Here is a 15,621-nt window from a genome sequence, read left to right as displayed (position 1 = left end):
GAACACAGCCCAGAGAATCAACTAAGCAGGGCTCATAGGGGTCTCATGGAGACTGAAGCAGCAATCTGGAGTCCGCATGGGTCTGTGCTAGGTCCTCTGCATCTATGCTGTGGTTGTTTAACTTGGTTTTGTGGGACTCCTAACTATGGGAGTGGGGCTGTCTCTGACTCTTGCCTGCTCTTGGGACCCCTTTCCTCCTACTGAGATACCTCTTCCGGCCTTGAGATAAGGGTTTGTGCCTAGTCTTATTGCACCTTACTATGTCTGCTCAGTGGATCTGGGGGAGAGAGGAGGTGGGGGCAACTGGGAGCAGTGGAGGAAGGAGAGGCTTCCGACTAGATGTGTTGTATGTGAGAAGAATCATTAGAGCCAGAGCTGTGGTTCTTCAGGTTAGAATGGTGCTTGCTGCCAAGTCTGACAACCTGAGTTCTAACCCCAGGACTCACATGGTGGAAGGAATGAGCCAAATCCTGTAACCTGTCCTCTGTCTTCTACATATATGTTGTGGTGTGCCAGTGTTAGTGTGTACATACTTGCATGAACACACACACACACACACACACACACTAACACACACAAATGTAATAATAGCAAACTTTTAAGGTCATCCTCAGCTACATAGAAAGATCCAGGCCATTCTAGGCTACCAGAGGCTCTGCCTCAAGTAAACAAACTCAGACAAACCAATGTTAAATCTAGTTTTCCAGTAGAAGCCTCCCGTAACCGCTGCTTTTGGAGGGGTCTAAGGCCTCGGCCGGCTGATCCTGCTGACTGCTGTGCCTTCTCTCCTTACTGCTTTGGGCTCTTTCCTCAGCATCCACACTGGTCCACTATTTCTGCTCTGCCCCTCTCAGGGCCTTTGCACATGCTGCACCGTGTGGCTGAAGAGCTTGAGCCATGTCCAGAGTTGTCATCTTCTCCTCAGGCTTAGTGCAAGCCGCATCCTATTACTCATCCCTGCTTGGAAAATCGAGGAAGGCTTGAGGTAGAAGATGAAAGCGCTGGGTGGAAGCCTCCAAGGATGCATTGCAGCGTCTGCTGAGAAGCGTCTAACTGGAGGCAAAGGAGGCACACAAAGAAGTTACGTGGCTCGCAGCTGCCACTAAAGCACACAGGTCCAGAGCACACACAGCAGGTGGCGCCGGCCACACAGACTCACATCCCTTCTTTGTAAACCTGGAGTGATTCGAGTCCTCTTTCGAGCACGTCATAAATATACCTTAAAAAAAAAAAAAAAAGCTTTATGTATCTGTATGTCTATGGCTCTCTTGTGTACATAAATGTGTGTGTGTCGTGTGTGCCTGGTTCCTGGGACAGTCGGAAGAGGGCATGAGATCCCTTGGAAGTAGAGTTACAGGCAGTTGTGAGCCGTCTAGGTGCTGGAAACCAAGCCTGGGTCCTCTGTAGCAGGAGTAAGTGCTCTTAACTGATGGGCCATCTCTCCACAGCATGCTGCATGTCTTAACAGGTTCCTCCACCGTGGTGCCTGTTCTGACCTTTCTGTAGACCATTCGTTTCTCTCATTAACGCTTTGCTTGTTGGTTTATGACAGTGTCTTGCTATGTAGTCCTGGCTGTCCCGGGACTCACAATGTAGACCAGGCTGGCCTTGAACTCACAGAGATCCGCCTGTCCCTGTCTCCTGAGTGCCGGGATTAAAGGCACCACTATACCCCCACTTATTTTAATGTTTTATTTACGTGTATATGTGTGTGTTTATGTGCACATATCCAGTGTATATGTGGGTACCCAAGGAGGTCTGAAGAGTGTTGGAGTGCCTGGTGCTAGGGTTAGAAATGACTGCAAGCTTCCCAATATGGACGGTGAGAACTGAACTTGAGTTCTCTAGAGGGGCAGTAAGCAGCCTTAACCAAGGCCATGCCAGGCCCAGAGCCCCCACCATGCTTGTAAATCAGATGTATGCCCTCTACTGTTCCAGCGCCATGCCTGCCTGTCCACTACCATACCCCTGCCATGATGGTCATGGACTCACCCTCTGAAACCGTAAGCAAAATCCCAATGAAATGCTTTGGTCACGGTGTCTCTCCACATCGCTAGAACAGTAACTAAGACCGACAGAGCACTCATGCACATAAACAAACAAACAAAAAAATTTAAATCACCAATAAAATTAAAAGAAAGTCTCAAATGTTTTTTACTTAATTCAACAAGCTGTAGATTATATATTTCTATATTTTTAATATGATTAGACTCATACTACTACACTAATTGGATTTAAATTGTAATACAGTCTGGCACCTTCCCATGCCAGAGAGCCATTTATGGCAGGGTTATTAATGCCTGTGTAATATGCCATTGTAAAATGCAACGGCATTTACTGAAGAGTCTATCTTCTCAGACTGGACACCCATGCCTTCAAACTGTTACAAGTAATGTCTCAATAAAACCTGCTCAAAAATCCTTGAAAGCATCTCTAATTACTTCCTCAAGTTGGGAAATAACTAGGTCAGAGGTAATACATTTATTTCCACCTGTCAATAATGTATTTTATCAGATCATGCTCAGGAAGGGATGGCAATCCTCTCTCTCTCTCTCTCTCTCTCTCTCTCTCTCACACACACACACACACACACACACACACACACACACACAGACTTTTTCTCTTGTGACATGCCCACATCTCTGCCCTAGGGAGGTGAAGGTGAAGGAAAGGGCATCAGTTCAAGGCTAAACTGGGTGCCTTAGTCACTTTTTTATGGCTGTGATAAGATACCATGACCAAAGCAACTTAGAAAAGAAAGCATTTATTTGGGGCTGATAGTTTCAGAGGGTTAGAGTCCGTGATCATCATGGAACAGAGCATGGTGTCAGGGAGGCAGGCAGCAGGCAGGCATGGTGCTTTAACAGTAGCCGGGTGCTCACACCTTAAGATCTAATGACTGGGCTGAGAGACCTAACTGGGAATGGCATTGGCTTTTGAAACCTCAAACCAGCCCCAGTGACACACCTACTCCAGCAAGGTCACACCTCCTAATCCTTCCCTCAAAACAGTTCCAGCAGCTGGAGTCCAAGTATTCAAATTTGTAAGTGTAGGGAGCCCACTCTCATTCAAACCACCACTCTGGGGGACATAACAAGTTCGAGGCCAGCATGGGCTCCGTGAAACTGTTAAAAGAATAAAATGAACCAAAGGATTCCACCTCACAACGTGAAGCAATATGTTACAGATGCGTTGTGACTTAACTGGTCCAGGAAACACTTGTCCAGGAAGGCAAACTTTGTAAATAACCTTACTGTTGAGTTCCGGAAAAACCTCAATCACAAGACTTTCCCAAGACTTGGAGGCCCTCCCACCACGATACACTAAAGCAGTACTAACATAATCCTAGCCAAGCCCCCCTAGGTCTTACAGGAAAAAGCCCACCTTAAAGCAGACCCCTAATCCACGGTCCCCCATTTTTGTTCTCTCCATCTTTATTCTGGGCAGAGCTTACAAGGCACGGCTCTTTCCTAACCCGGTGCACACCAAACTCTACTATTGGACCAGCCAGTCGTCAATAACGTTTTCTAGAAGCTGGTTATCTGATGGGTTTTAGACATGAAATAGGCATGTCTGTGGATGAAACCTTGACACAGCAAGTTAATGCTCTGCCGGAGACAGTACAATGGTGGGAGCTCCTGGAGATTCCAGCCTTCCTCCTCTGAACCCCTCCGTTGAGCAGGGGCCCGTCCTATGTTGCCCAGGTGCTCAGCGGGATGTCGGGGTGACTCAGGGGAAGAGCTCCTCCCAGAGCCTCCTTAGTAATCCTGCTGGACAAAAATATAAACCAAGGGACCTGTGGTTAATTAACTCCGGCCAATTAGTGTCTGGACTCTGCGGATGCCCAGACAGGAGGAAGTATGGTCACCCACAGATGCCTGGAAGGTCGGTAGGCTGGCTTTCAGAGGCAGCTGGTGGGTAATGGTTACCAGGGGGCTGTTGAGCAGACTGCGAACGAGGCCACAAACAGTCTTTGGACGTCCCCAGATCCCTACTACCCCCGAGTGTGACCCCGAAAGGCATCGTCATATCCCCGGGGAGCAGAACAGGAACGGAATCAGCGCGCCACCGGTCTCAGGTTGCCAGCTGAGAATCTCTGTGTCTGTTGCCACCTAGCGGCCGGGGGCGGAGTCTCAGGCCTCGCTGATAGCCGAACCTCCAGAGCTGGTGGTTAAATTATTGGGGATTTTGCAAAAGTAGATATTAAAAACATTTTGAGAGCATTAGCCTAGCATGCTCAAAGCTCTGGGCTTAATCCCCAGGATATAACACACTCACACGTTTGAGGGGCTCCAGGTACAGCTCACAAGTAGAACACTTGTTTTGAGCCTGCAGGAAGCCCTGGTATATGACTGCAAATATAATTGTGTGTGTGTGTGTGTGTGTGTGTGTGTGTGTGTGTGTGTGTTAAATATTGAATTAGGATGCTGGAGATCAGGAGCACTGATTGCTCTTTCAGAGGACCTGGGTTTAAACCCCCATCGCCCACAAGGCAGCTCACAACCTTCTGTAAACCCCCGGAGATCTGATGCCCTTTTCTAGTCTCCGTGTGCACCTGGCACACATGTGGGTCATAGACATATATACAGGGCAAAACACTCATGCACATAAATAGATATCTCAAAGTTTACATTTAAGTAGAAGCCAGGCATGGGGGCTTCGTGCCCCTAATCCCTCGTGAGGCTGGGGCAGGGTGATTGCTGTGAGTTTGAGGCCAGTCAGTGTTCAAAGCCAAACTTAGCTCCAAAGTAAGACTTCTCAAAAAAAAAAAAGAAAGAAAGAAAGAAAGAAAGAAAGAAAAGAAAAGAAGACCAAAGACAAAAGAAAAGAGCCAGGCGATGGCACATGACTCTAATCCCGGCCCTCGGGAGGCAGAGGCAGGTGGGTTTTTGTAATTTTGAAGCTAGCATAGTCAACTGAGCAAGTTCTAGGACACCCAAAGCTACACAAAGAAACCATGTGGGGTGGTCTGAATATGCTTGGCTCAAGGGAAGCGGCACTATTAGGAGGTGTAACTTTGTTGGAATAGGTGTGGCCTTGTTGAAGGAAGTGTGTCACTGTGGGGGTGGGCTTTGAGGTCTCCTGTGCTCAAACTCTGCCCAGGGCAGAAAAGCCTCCCCGTGGTTGCCTTTGGATCAAGATGTAGGACTCTTTGGGTTCCTCCATCGTCTGCCCAAATAATGCCATACCTCCCACCATGATGATAATAGACTGAATCTCTGAAACTGTAAGCCAGACCCAACTAAATGTTTGCCTTTATAAGAGTTGCCATGGTCACGGTGTCTCTTCAGAGCAATGAAACCCTAACTAAAGCACCCTGTCTCGAAAATGCTGACAACAGCAATAAAATATGTAGTGAGTTTGGGGCGACATCGCCGTTTTCAAGCAGACGACAAGAGAAGAAGGCAGGGAATGTGCCTGAGGTACAAGGTGAGGGTGAGGACACCAGACCCAGATCTAGAGCTGTGACAAGCCACTTCTTCAGCTGAGAGGAGCCAAGGGTTGGTGTCAGGGTCGGCCACCATCACCATGGGCTTCAGACATGCTTTCCCTCCTCCAACCTCAGAGAGTCCAGGGACACTGCATTTACAGTGAACCCGTGCTGACCCTCTGTGAGCCAAGAACCCGCACCAGGGGGTAGAGAGGAAGGACTAAGACCTGTGTGTGCCTCCCTCTGCCATTCCCTCTCTGGCTACCTCTCCTGCGCATCTTCCCTGCTCCTAAGATACCACTGGCTTGTCTGTGCGTGTTTGGAGGCCACTGAAGGACGGTTGGAGAATCCTTGTGCTGCACCCTGGGGCGGGGGCGGGGCAACTAATTAAAAAAAAAAAAAAAAAAAAAACGCAGAGCCTCAGGTTTACTGAGGACTGCAGGGAACGGGAATCCTGCAGAAAGTTCATTATCCAAGTCAGCTTTCAATTATGAGGGTAAGAATAGGCTCAGAGAGCCTGGGTAAGCATAGGGCTTGACGTAAACAAGGAACTCATTAAGTATAAATACACCACAGGTGGACAGTCTCAGACACAGCGTCTGCGATCCAAACTTACCGGACATCTGGTTTTATTTCATTCTATTTTATTTTAGACTCTGTCCATTTCAGAGCAGTGTATACAAGAACTCCATTTGGCAAATGGACAAGTGCTGACTCAGATCCAGTCCAACAAATGCTTCGCCAGGGCTGGCGTGGGAAATGTGAGTACGGGATCAAGTGCTTGGATGTGCAGGATCTGTCCTCGAGGCGCTCTGACCAACAAGAGGAAACGGTAGAAACATAATCACCGCACAGCATCTGGCTTGTAATCTATGGGGAGACAGGCAAGGATGAGCTCCTGGGGACCCCACAGGAAGACACTGCATTAGTTTGCAAACCACAGAGGCTTTCTGGACAGGGAGATGCGCTAAGTCTAGAAGGCAGGCATAAGTTAACCCTGAAAAGAAGGAGATATGAATTGGTGTCACTACTGCTGCAATAAATCACCATGACCAAAGCAACTTGGGGAAAGGGGTTTATTTCAGGTTATAGTCCCCCATTACAGTGTGTCTTCAAAGAAAGCCAGGGCAGGAACTCAAACAGGGCAGGAAGCCAGGGGCAGGAAGCCGGAGGCAGGAACCAATGCAGTGTGTTACAGTGTGTCCCACAGTACACTCCTTTGTCCACACTTCTTTGCTAGCAAATGTTCCTTTTGATGAGTCATTGGTTTGCCTTGAGGCCTCTGACTTTTGCAACATCACCGATTCTGGAACCTCACTGGGACCCCTCTCGGATATCCCGTATTGCCCGGTCTCATGGAAATCCTGTAGTTTTGGATCTGTTGGACTGACTCCTTCACGAACTCTAGCAGTTCATCCACGGGTAGATGTTGGGGTGGACCAGTTCAAAGCCCTGGATCTGGGTCTTCGAGATCTCTGAGCTGGTCACACCCACACAACCAGAGTGAGTGCTCCTACTGTTCTCCTGCTGACAAAGCCAGCAGCTCCCCTGCTCTTCTGCCCTCGGAGTGAGCTTTCCCACAATGCCCCGCAAGGGGTTGGGGCCAGTTCTGCACAGCCCTTAAGCAACAACAAGCCCCCTGGCAGCAGTCCAGACCAGGGACATTTTCTTGGCCTTGGGTGATAACAGACCTCTGCTCCTACAAGGCCATGGACCCAAATGTGACCCCAGATGGCATCACGGTGACTCACATCAGGCTGATCCTCACTCCCCTGAGTCTCGAATACTGCTCTCTTCCTTGTGCCCATTTCCTGTTTCTCTCTTTTCCATTTCTCCACCACTTACTTGCTCCTTTTAGTGGCACTCGGGGTCCCTTGAGTGTCTGGGGTCATCTCAGGAGTGGTCTCAAGGGTGCTGTTATGTCACTGGGAAGGGGTCTTCTCAGGCAGGGTTCTCTCCCTGAGTCTGCTTTTTTTTTTTTTCAGATGTTCGCACATCAGAACACTGAGCACAGATGTAGCCTGTCTCCTCTCTGTCCCTTACTGACAAACAGGTGACACAAAGCCACACCTGCCATGTGTGTGAAGGACAGAGCCTACAGGTAAATCTTATGGAGGCATTTTTCAATTCAGAGTCTTCTCAAATGACTCTAGCTTGCGTCAAGTTGACATAAAACTAGCCAGCACAATCGTCCCCTTGTCAACGTGATACACTAGGTACAATACTATTAACAACAGCCTTTCCCTCGTCTCCAAGATCTCAGGTCTGTATCACAAAACTGACCGAGTACATATAGCTTTCAAAATTCCACAGTCTTTACATTTTCAATACTTCAAAAACTGTCTCTTTAAAAATATCCATTGTCTGCAGAACCCTGCACGGGAAGCTCCCTAGGGAGCTGACGGAAGGTGACCCTAGAAGAGGCTGAGGTGATCGAGAATGATCAGCTATAGGGGTTAGGAAGACAGTGTGCTTAAGTTTCATGGGTTTCGAGCTTCCAAACTCTTTCCACCTCCCCTTGGTGTTCTGGCCAGAAAAGCAGCCTGAGTCTCCAGGATGGCTGAAGGTGTCTGATGCTACATTTATACACACAATAGACAGACAGACAGACAGACGGACAGACAGATGGACAGACAGACAGACGGACAGACGGACAGACAGGCAGGCAAACTTTAACCAGGTATGGTGGCACACACTTAGAATCAGCACTAGAGAGCCAGTGGCAAAAGGAGCCAGTATTTGAAGCCCGTCTAGACTACAGAGGGAGAGTCTGCCATGACAGATAAGAAACCCTTCTCCAATTCAAAATTAGGTCAGCAGAGGACATCTCTGTGACATCTGTCAGGGTTTGAACAGGAACATAATCTGGAACAGGAGTTATGTGTAGGGATTTGTTGTGACATGACTTCAGAGGGAGGGAGGGGAGCTGCCACCCAAAGACTTCTGGCACCAATGTGGAGGAAACTCATGGTAGCCAGGCTGCATCCTTGCTGTGCCTGGACTCTGAGCAGTCCCTGAGGAAGACTCGAATGAGACCACATGTAAAGAGCAGTGAACATTTTTAATGGGGCTGAGGGGACGGACGGCTCAGTCAGTGAAGCGCCTGTTTTATAGGCGTGATTTGAGGGTGTGAATTTAAATCCCTAGCACCTAGATCTCATGTAAACCTGGGTGCTACGTGTGTCATTTTAGTGCGGGGATTGGGGCCGAGACGCCCTGGAAGTCACTGGCGAACTAGCCCAGCCCAAGCAATGAGCTGCAAGTCCAGTGAGAGACTGTCTCTAAAATTAAGGCAGAGAGCTGAGGGTGGTGACACACACATTTAATCCCAGCACTTGGGATGCAAAGGTGGATCTCTGTTCATTCTAGGCCAGCCTGGTCTACTCTGGGAAATTCAGGCCAGCCAGAGCTACATAGTGTTAGAGTCCAGGAGTGGCCCCACAAACAACACAAACACCAGTCTCAGTCAGAAAGGGATGTTTTACCGAATGTACACCCTAAGACTGGTCGATTAGGTCTGTGTACAGGAAGTGATGTCCAGTGGTCAGCTCTGACTCAATCTATTTTGACTAGCTAGACAGAACAATTCTGACATTTATTCTGATTGGTCCTAAGTGGATCTTACGATTGTCGAATTTTTTAAGATTATAAACCTAAGAACATACAGAACATAACAGGGGATGTGGTTAGCATGACCCTGCTCTGAGTTAAGTTTTTTTTTTTTTTTCTGTCAGTTACTGGCAGGCATGTTACAGCAACAATAAGAAGTAGCTGGCCGGCAGGGAACAAAATGGCTGCAGGTATGCTAGGGGGAGGGGGAGGGGGTCAGAGTAGGGCTCAACACATAGTGAAACCTCATTTTCTAAGAAAGAGAGAGCAAGGAAGAAAACCAGTATCAACTCCCTGGCCTCCGCAGGCACATTTTCACGCAGGAACCCACGCATGCGCAGGAACATGTACTTACAAATACACACATGCACGTACTTTTTTTAATAGAAGGAAGAATGGAAACAAAAAGAAGGAAAAGGCATTTTCCAGGCAGTACTCATCTAAGCAAGCTACACCTAACAAAACTTATTGCGGCTCAGAGAACTCCATCGTTTTTCACCGAGTTCCTCTTCGAGGTCTCCCATGGCCCTGTTGGTATCTCATTTCCTCTCTCCCTGCTTTGGGTTCCTTTCCTCTCAGGTCTTTCTCAGCTAAGTCTTGTGCTGGAGCGCATCCTTTAATAGTCTTATCGGGTTAGAGTCAGCGCAGTGGCAGAGCGCACAGTGACGCCAGTCCTCGAAAGCCAGAAACTCCTAGATCAGTATCCCAACCGTGGTGGATAGCAACAGTGGGGGATTCCAACTGCAACCACGGTGTTTTGCAATGGCCGATTGCCCTCCGACGTCCCTCACCTTGCTATTCTGGAGTTTTTCCCTTTGTCATCATGGCAGAAACCCTATTGCTCTGCTGGTTTGTTTGTTTGTTTGTTTGTTTAATGGCCTCCCTCTTCCACTTTTTGGTTCCTTCAGTCAGAAGCTACCTTTCCTCAGTGGCTTCCAAGAATTGTGTGTAGAAGTTCTGGGGTAAAGTTTTGGGGCGTCTCAGAGACGATGTCCCCAGCACCCTCCTCTCTGCCCCATTAAAAACCCCTGTACTGTGGCTGTGTGAGCCAATCACAATGCCAGAGTGAAGCAGAGCCGGGAATGCCCTGCCTTGGACTTATCCACAACTATAAGGTGGAAAAGCTTTGGTCCTCTGGGCGGGGATTCCCTGAGGACAGCTGAGGAAGCAATATGAAACTACCCCAGGGAGTCACCTCAGAGTGCTGTGCTTTGGGGTACCCCAGAGCTAGGCAGTGACCCTGGGGGATGGGGGATGCATACCCTGCCCCTACCCTGAACTCTCCAGCTCTTTCTTTAGTCAGAGTATCACAGGGAGCCTCAGAATCACACACCATGACCACCCATCATAAACTCCAAGTCTAGGCTGGATTCCTGACATGTGCTCTTGAAAGGGTGTCACATGATGTCAGAATGGCTCGGCATGACCAGACACAGGGCAGCCTTTCTTCTTGGGTGTTTTTGCTGCCACTGTTCTGAACCTAAATGTTTTTGGTCAGGTATGGTGATGAACAATTGTGATCCCAGTGGTCAGGAAGCTGAGGCAGGGGAGTTGTCACAAGTTTCAAGTTAGGACTACATGCTAAGACATTGCTAGCCAGGTGGTGGTGGCCCATGCTTTTAGTTCCAGCACTCAGTAGGCAGAGGCAGGGTGATAATCTCTGTGAGTCCAGCCTGGTCTATAGAGTGAATTCTTCAACATCCAGGGTTACACAAAAAAACCAGGTCTTGAGGGAGAAGAGAAGAAGAAGAGGAGGAGGAGGAGGAGGAAGAGGAGGAGGAGGAAGAGGAGGAGGAGGAGGAGGAGGAGAAGAAGAGGAGGAGGAAGAGAAGAAGAAGAAGAAGAAGAAGAAGAAGAAGAAGAAGAAGAAGAAGAAGAAGAAGAAGAAGAAGAAGAAGAGGGTGAGGAGGAGGAAGAAGGGGAAGAGGAGAAGGAAGAGGAAAAGGAAGAAAGGAAAAGGAGAAGAAAGTAGAAAACAGGGAGAATGGAAATTATTCAGTTTCAAACCCAGGACAATGCACTGAGAGGCCTATTTATCATCAAAGCAGACCTGGCCTCCTACCCTGAGCTCTTTAGCCCAGGGGCTGGGATGCCTTCCTATAGAGGTCCTTCCTTATATTATATAATTATATATAGTGATATATAAGACATTTTGGTTACCTGGCCTACAGGTGGTTGCACTTGCTCCCCTCACCACCCCCACCCATGGCCCAGCTCAGAATGCTTATGTCCCCTCTGTACTCTCTCGGATGTCCCTGCCCCTGGCTGTACCTTCGCACGTGTCTTTAATAAACTCCTCCACCACGCCAGGAGCTGTCATGTGCTTTCCTTTCTGTTAACTTTTCCATCCATCAGGTGACAGGGAAGAAGAAAGGAAGTGTTGGTCCCACTGGTTGAGAACAAGATCACTAAACAATTTAAAGCCAACTTTAAAAGAAGTTTTAAGAGATGGAGAGATGGCTCAGCGGTTAAGAGCACTGACTGCCCTTCCAGAGGTCCTGAGTTCAATTCCCAGCAACCACATGGTGGCTCACAGTCATCTGTACTGAGATCCAACGGCTCTTCTGGTATGTCTGAAGACAGCAACAGTGTACCCACATACATTAAATAAATAAATAAACAAATAAATAAATAACTATCTTTAAAATTTTTTTTAAAAAAGGAGTTTTAATTAAATACTGGCCAAGTCCAGACCCAGGTTCCTAGGAAAATGGTCCAGTTCCATTTTGCAGGGACTTAAAAAGGCAAAACCCACAATTCACCACACTTCCCATCAGATCCAATCAGAGGCGATCAAATATCCTCACGTATTTCCTGCCTACGGGCCTCCTTGCCCACAGGTGATCAAGCACATCTGCCGTAGTTGGAAATTAAGCTTGTTTAGCGTCGGGAAAACACACACATGGCTTGTCACCTCCCACAAATAATAGCATTTCAAGAAGTCTCTGTCCTTGGGCAAGCGGCTTACAGGTCACAGGCATTTTGTTGCAGGGGTCTCTCAGGCAAAGAAATTAAAACTCAAAACATAACTTTGTCTCTCACAGAAGGAAGGCAATTTAACACCGTTTTTCTTTTGTTGTTCTGTTGTGCTATTGTTTTGTTTTGTAGTTTGAGACAGATTTTCTCTGTGTAGCCCTGGTTGTCCTGGACACTCTGTAGACCAAGCTGCCTTCGAACTCAAAGATCTGCCTTCCAAGTGCTGGGATTAATGGACTGTGAAATTATTTAAAAGTGTGGACAAGGGGAGGGGAGGCAAAAGATACCCCTGAGAAATTACGCCACACAACAGACCATGTGTAAGAGGTTTATTTGGGGAGAGGAGTGGAGACCTGGGGAGTAGAAGCTGACAGACAGACAAAGAGAAGGGGCAAAGATCAGAGAGGTATGGGAGAAGGCAAAGAGAGATCTGGGGTGGTTGGAACCCTTTTATCCAAAGCACACACCTGATGCACCTGCACCTGATGCACCTGCACCTGATTCACCTGATGCACCTGCACCTGATGCACCTGCACCTGATGCACCTGCACCTGCACCTGATGCACCTGCACCTGCACCTGATGCACCTGCACCTGATGCACCTGATGTACCTGCACCTGATGCACCTGCACCTGATGCACCTGCACCTGACGGGTGACAACTGATGGCAGCTACAAAGTCCCTGAGAGCAGGCCACTGGAACTGCCTATACACTAACAGCGTGTGCCACCACCCCTTGGCTAATTTAATGCTATTTTAATAGGGGTCGGAGAAATGGCTCAGCAGTCAAGAGTCCTTGTTGCTTTTTCAGAGGACTCAAGTGTAGTACCTGTTAAGCCCGAAAGCACCACACGGAGACCACCATCACATATGCAATTGGCAAGAGTGTTCTTATTTCACAAAAGCAAGAAGACTGCACGAAGGGGTTGGCCACTTGCAAAAATGGTGACAACCCCAGACAAAGGCATTCAGGCCCTTTTATAGGGAACTGGGGTAATTTTGGCTAGGGTTAGGTAATCAAAACGTCATTGGTGTGTGCTGGGATGTTTCATGGGTCTGTTTCTGATTGGCTTGTGTCCAGGACCACATTCCTGTGTCATGAACATTTAACCACAGGATGAGATACCCAGACCATATAAGGCTACCCTGCACAGATGGACCATCCTAAGGTAAGATATTTCCCCATCCTTGTGGGTATCACCGGACTGTTTTGTGGATGGGGGACTTTATGGCCTTGTTCCTGACATTTATGGTCTGTTCCTGGAGATGGTGACTTATGACTTAGGGGGCTTTTATGGTCAGTCCCTGAAATAACTTCTCTTCTGAAGTCAGGCCTAGTCCTAAAATGGAGTTTACATCATCTTCTCAGTACTCAGAGCCCACACCTGGAATAATTGCCTCTAACTCTCGATTCAGGGAACCCAACTCCCTCTTCTGGCCTGAGCACTTCCACACATGTAGCAGACACACACACAAAATCAAAATAAAATACAAAATTAATCTAATCTTTTTATAGTTGTACTTTCTGTACAACTATTTTTCTCCTTCCTTCCTTTCTTCCTTCCTTCCTTCCTTCCTTCCTTCCTTCCTTCCTTCCTTCCCTCTCCTCCCGTTAACTTTTGAGACAGGGTCTCTCTTATCTCTCTACATAGCCCTGGCTGCTCTGAAACTGACTATGTAGACCAGGCTGGCCTTGAACTCACAGGGATGCCTCTGCCTCTAAGACAAATAAAAAATTGTTTTGTTTCAGATAGGGAAGATCTCACTTATGTAGCCCAGGCTAACCTCATTTGGTTTTTTGTTTGTTTCTTTGTTTTTGTTATTCTGCCCCAGACTCCTGACTGATAGAATTACAGAATTACAGATAGGTTTAGTTGAGCAAATACAACATCTTTAGTCAAAATGTTTTTTCATAGCCTGGGCTACATAGTCAGTTCAGGGCTAGCTTGGGCTACATGACCCTTTCTTTCCCAAGATAAAAAGCAATTCCCCAAGGCAGACCTATGCTCACTCTCTGACCCACTTCCCTGCAGCCTTGCCTAAGAGCATTCTTCCAGGCTTTGCTAACCTGTGAGTGACAGCTGAGGTCTCTTCGCTTTGATTTGCATTCAGTTAATTACTAAGGTGAACATTTCCCAGCAGCTGGGTTAGCCAAGTTAGCTTCCTCTTCCTCACCAGTCTCTGTTCTTTACCTATCTCGCCTTTAGGATTCAGTGGGTTTTGTTGAATTTTCTTTGTCTTGTCTTGTTTTGTTTTCTGACTAATTTTCTTTGAGAACCCTGAGTAACAATGGTGTCATTATCCAGGCACGGGTATCTACATTGATTTTTTTTTTCCCCTGTTGTTTACCTTTTCTATTTGTAACCAATGTTTGTGTTTTTAACTTGTGGGCTGTAGCTCTTTTCTTTTGTGATAGTTCCTGTGACTTCTAACCTTGACAATGCTCTAGAAGACCAGGAAGACAGCTCTCCACCAAGCTTGCCGGCCTGAATTCCATCTCTGGAACCCATCTAGTGCAAGGAGAGAGTTGATTACTGCAAATTGTCCTCTGGCTGACTGCCCCCCCCTCCCTCACATTACACACACCCTTTCATGAACACACACTGAATTAATGAATATAATAACATTAAAAAAAAAAAAGACAAAATGCTCCTTATGGTCGGAATCCTTCAGCTCCTCTGTGGAGCATCTAGCTTTTTGCTGTTGCTCATCTCACTGACTGCGGGAAGGGGGGAGGCTGGGGGGGAGGGGTCTGGTTCACTACTAGTGGGAGGGACCCAGATGGTTTCCAAAGAGCCCAGCTTCCCTGGACCCACACTTTTGTTGCTCACCTGACTTCAAGGCAGAGTTATGTGCAAAGTATTTGGTGTTAGAAGACAGGAGGGAGAGGAAAAACTAGAAAGGGGCCCCCGAAGCCCTTATCTTCAAAGGGTCAGAAACTGCCTCAGAGTAGGGCTAATTGATCACTGATGTCTGTCTGATGTGTGGCCACCCGGTTGGTTGCTTTGAAACCGTTTACACGGTTTATAAGACCTTTTTCCTCAAAGGTATGTCTCCCAGCCTTGCCCATACTCCAAGGCGAGCCCTGTATCCGTTTCTGTGTCTCCTGCCTAAAACTATTAGACACCTATGTTCCTCTCATCCGGTGCTTTCATAAACACGCTGGAAAAAATGAGCAAATGGATGGCGAAGCTTGCCTTTAATCCTAGCACTCGGGAGGCAGAGGCAGGTGGATCTCTGTGAGTTCGAGGCCAGCCTGGTCTACAGAGTTCCAGCCCAACCTGTTTCAAAAACAAACGAAATGAAAATAACTAAAGAGTAAAGGGAGGAAAGAAGGAAGGAAGGAAGGAGTCCAGAGTTCTCTCTCTTCCCACAGCTTTGTCTTTTAGCATTAGAGATTCTAGCATTAGAGGAGCCCAGTGCCTGAGCACCCACCCGGAAATGCGGGGACCTAGGTGTGTAGGAGTTGGAGGGAAGGTGGCAACCGCTGGGGAAGTCCTGGGTGCGAATGCTACCGCCTCCAGGCATTATGAGACCTGGAAGAGCAGAGATTTGTGGTGCGGGGACAGGCACAGCAGCCAGGGACCACACAGGAGTGGTGACGG

General features: G+C 47.8%; 1 protein-coding gene across 1 annotated transcript in view; it reads right to left on the bottom strand.

Moving 5' to 3' along the window:
* Positions 1 to 987: 987 nt before the first annotated feature.
* KCTD5 (potassium channel tetramerization domain containing 5) overlaps positions 988 to 15,621 on the bottom strand; it is a 48,482-nt gene continuing 33,848 nt past the window's right edge. Inside the window, exons 7-8 of the transcript XR_013975640.1 lie at positions 6,048 to 6,301; positions 988 to 1,219 (exon numbers count right to left, since the gene is read on the bottom strand). The gene's annotated coding sequence lies outside the window, so the exon portion shown is untranslated. The remainder of the gene's footprint in view (positions 1,220 to 6,047; positions 6,302 to 15,621) is intronic.

This window comes from Micromys minutus, assembly GCF_963924665.1.
Source record: "Micromys minutus genome assembly, chromosome: 31".
In the NCBI taxonomy this organism is placed as follows: domain Eukaryota; kingdom Metazoa; phylum Chordata; class Mammalia; order Rodentia; family Muridae; genus Micromys; species Micromys minutus.
This window is presented reverse-complemented; position numbering and strand designations above follow the sequence as displayed.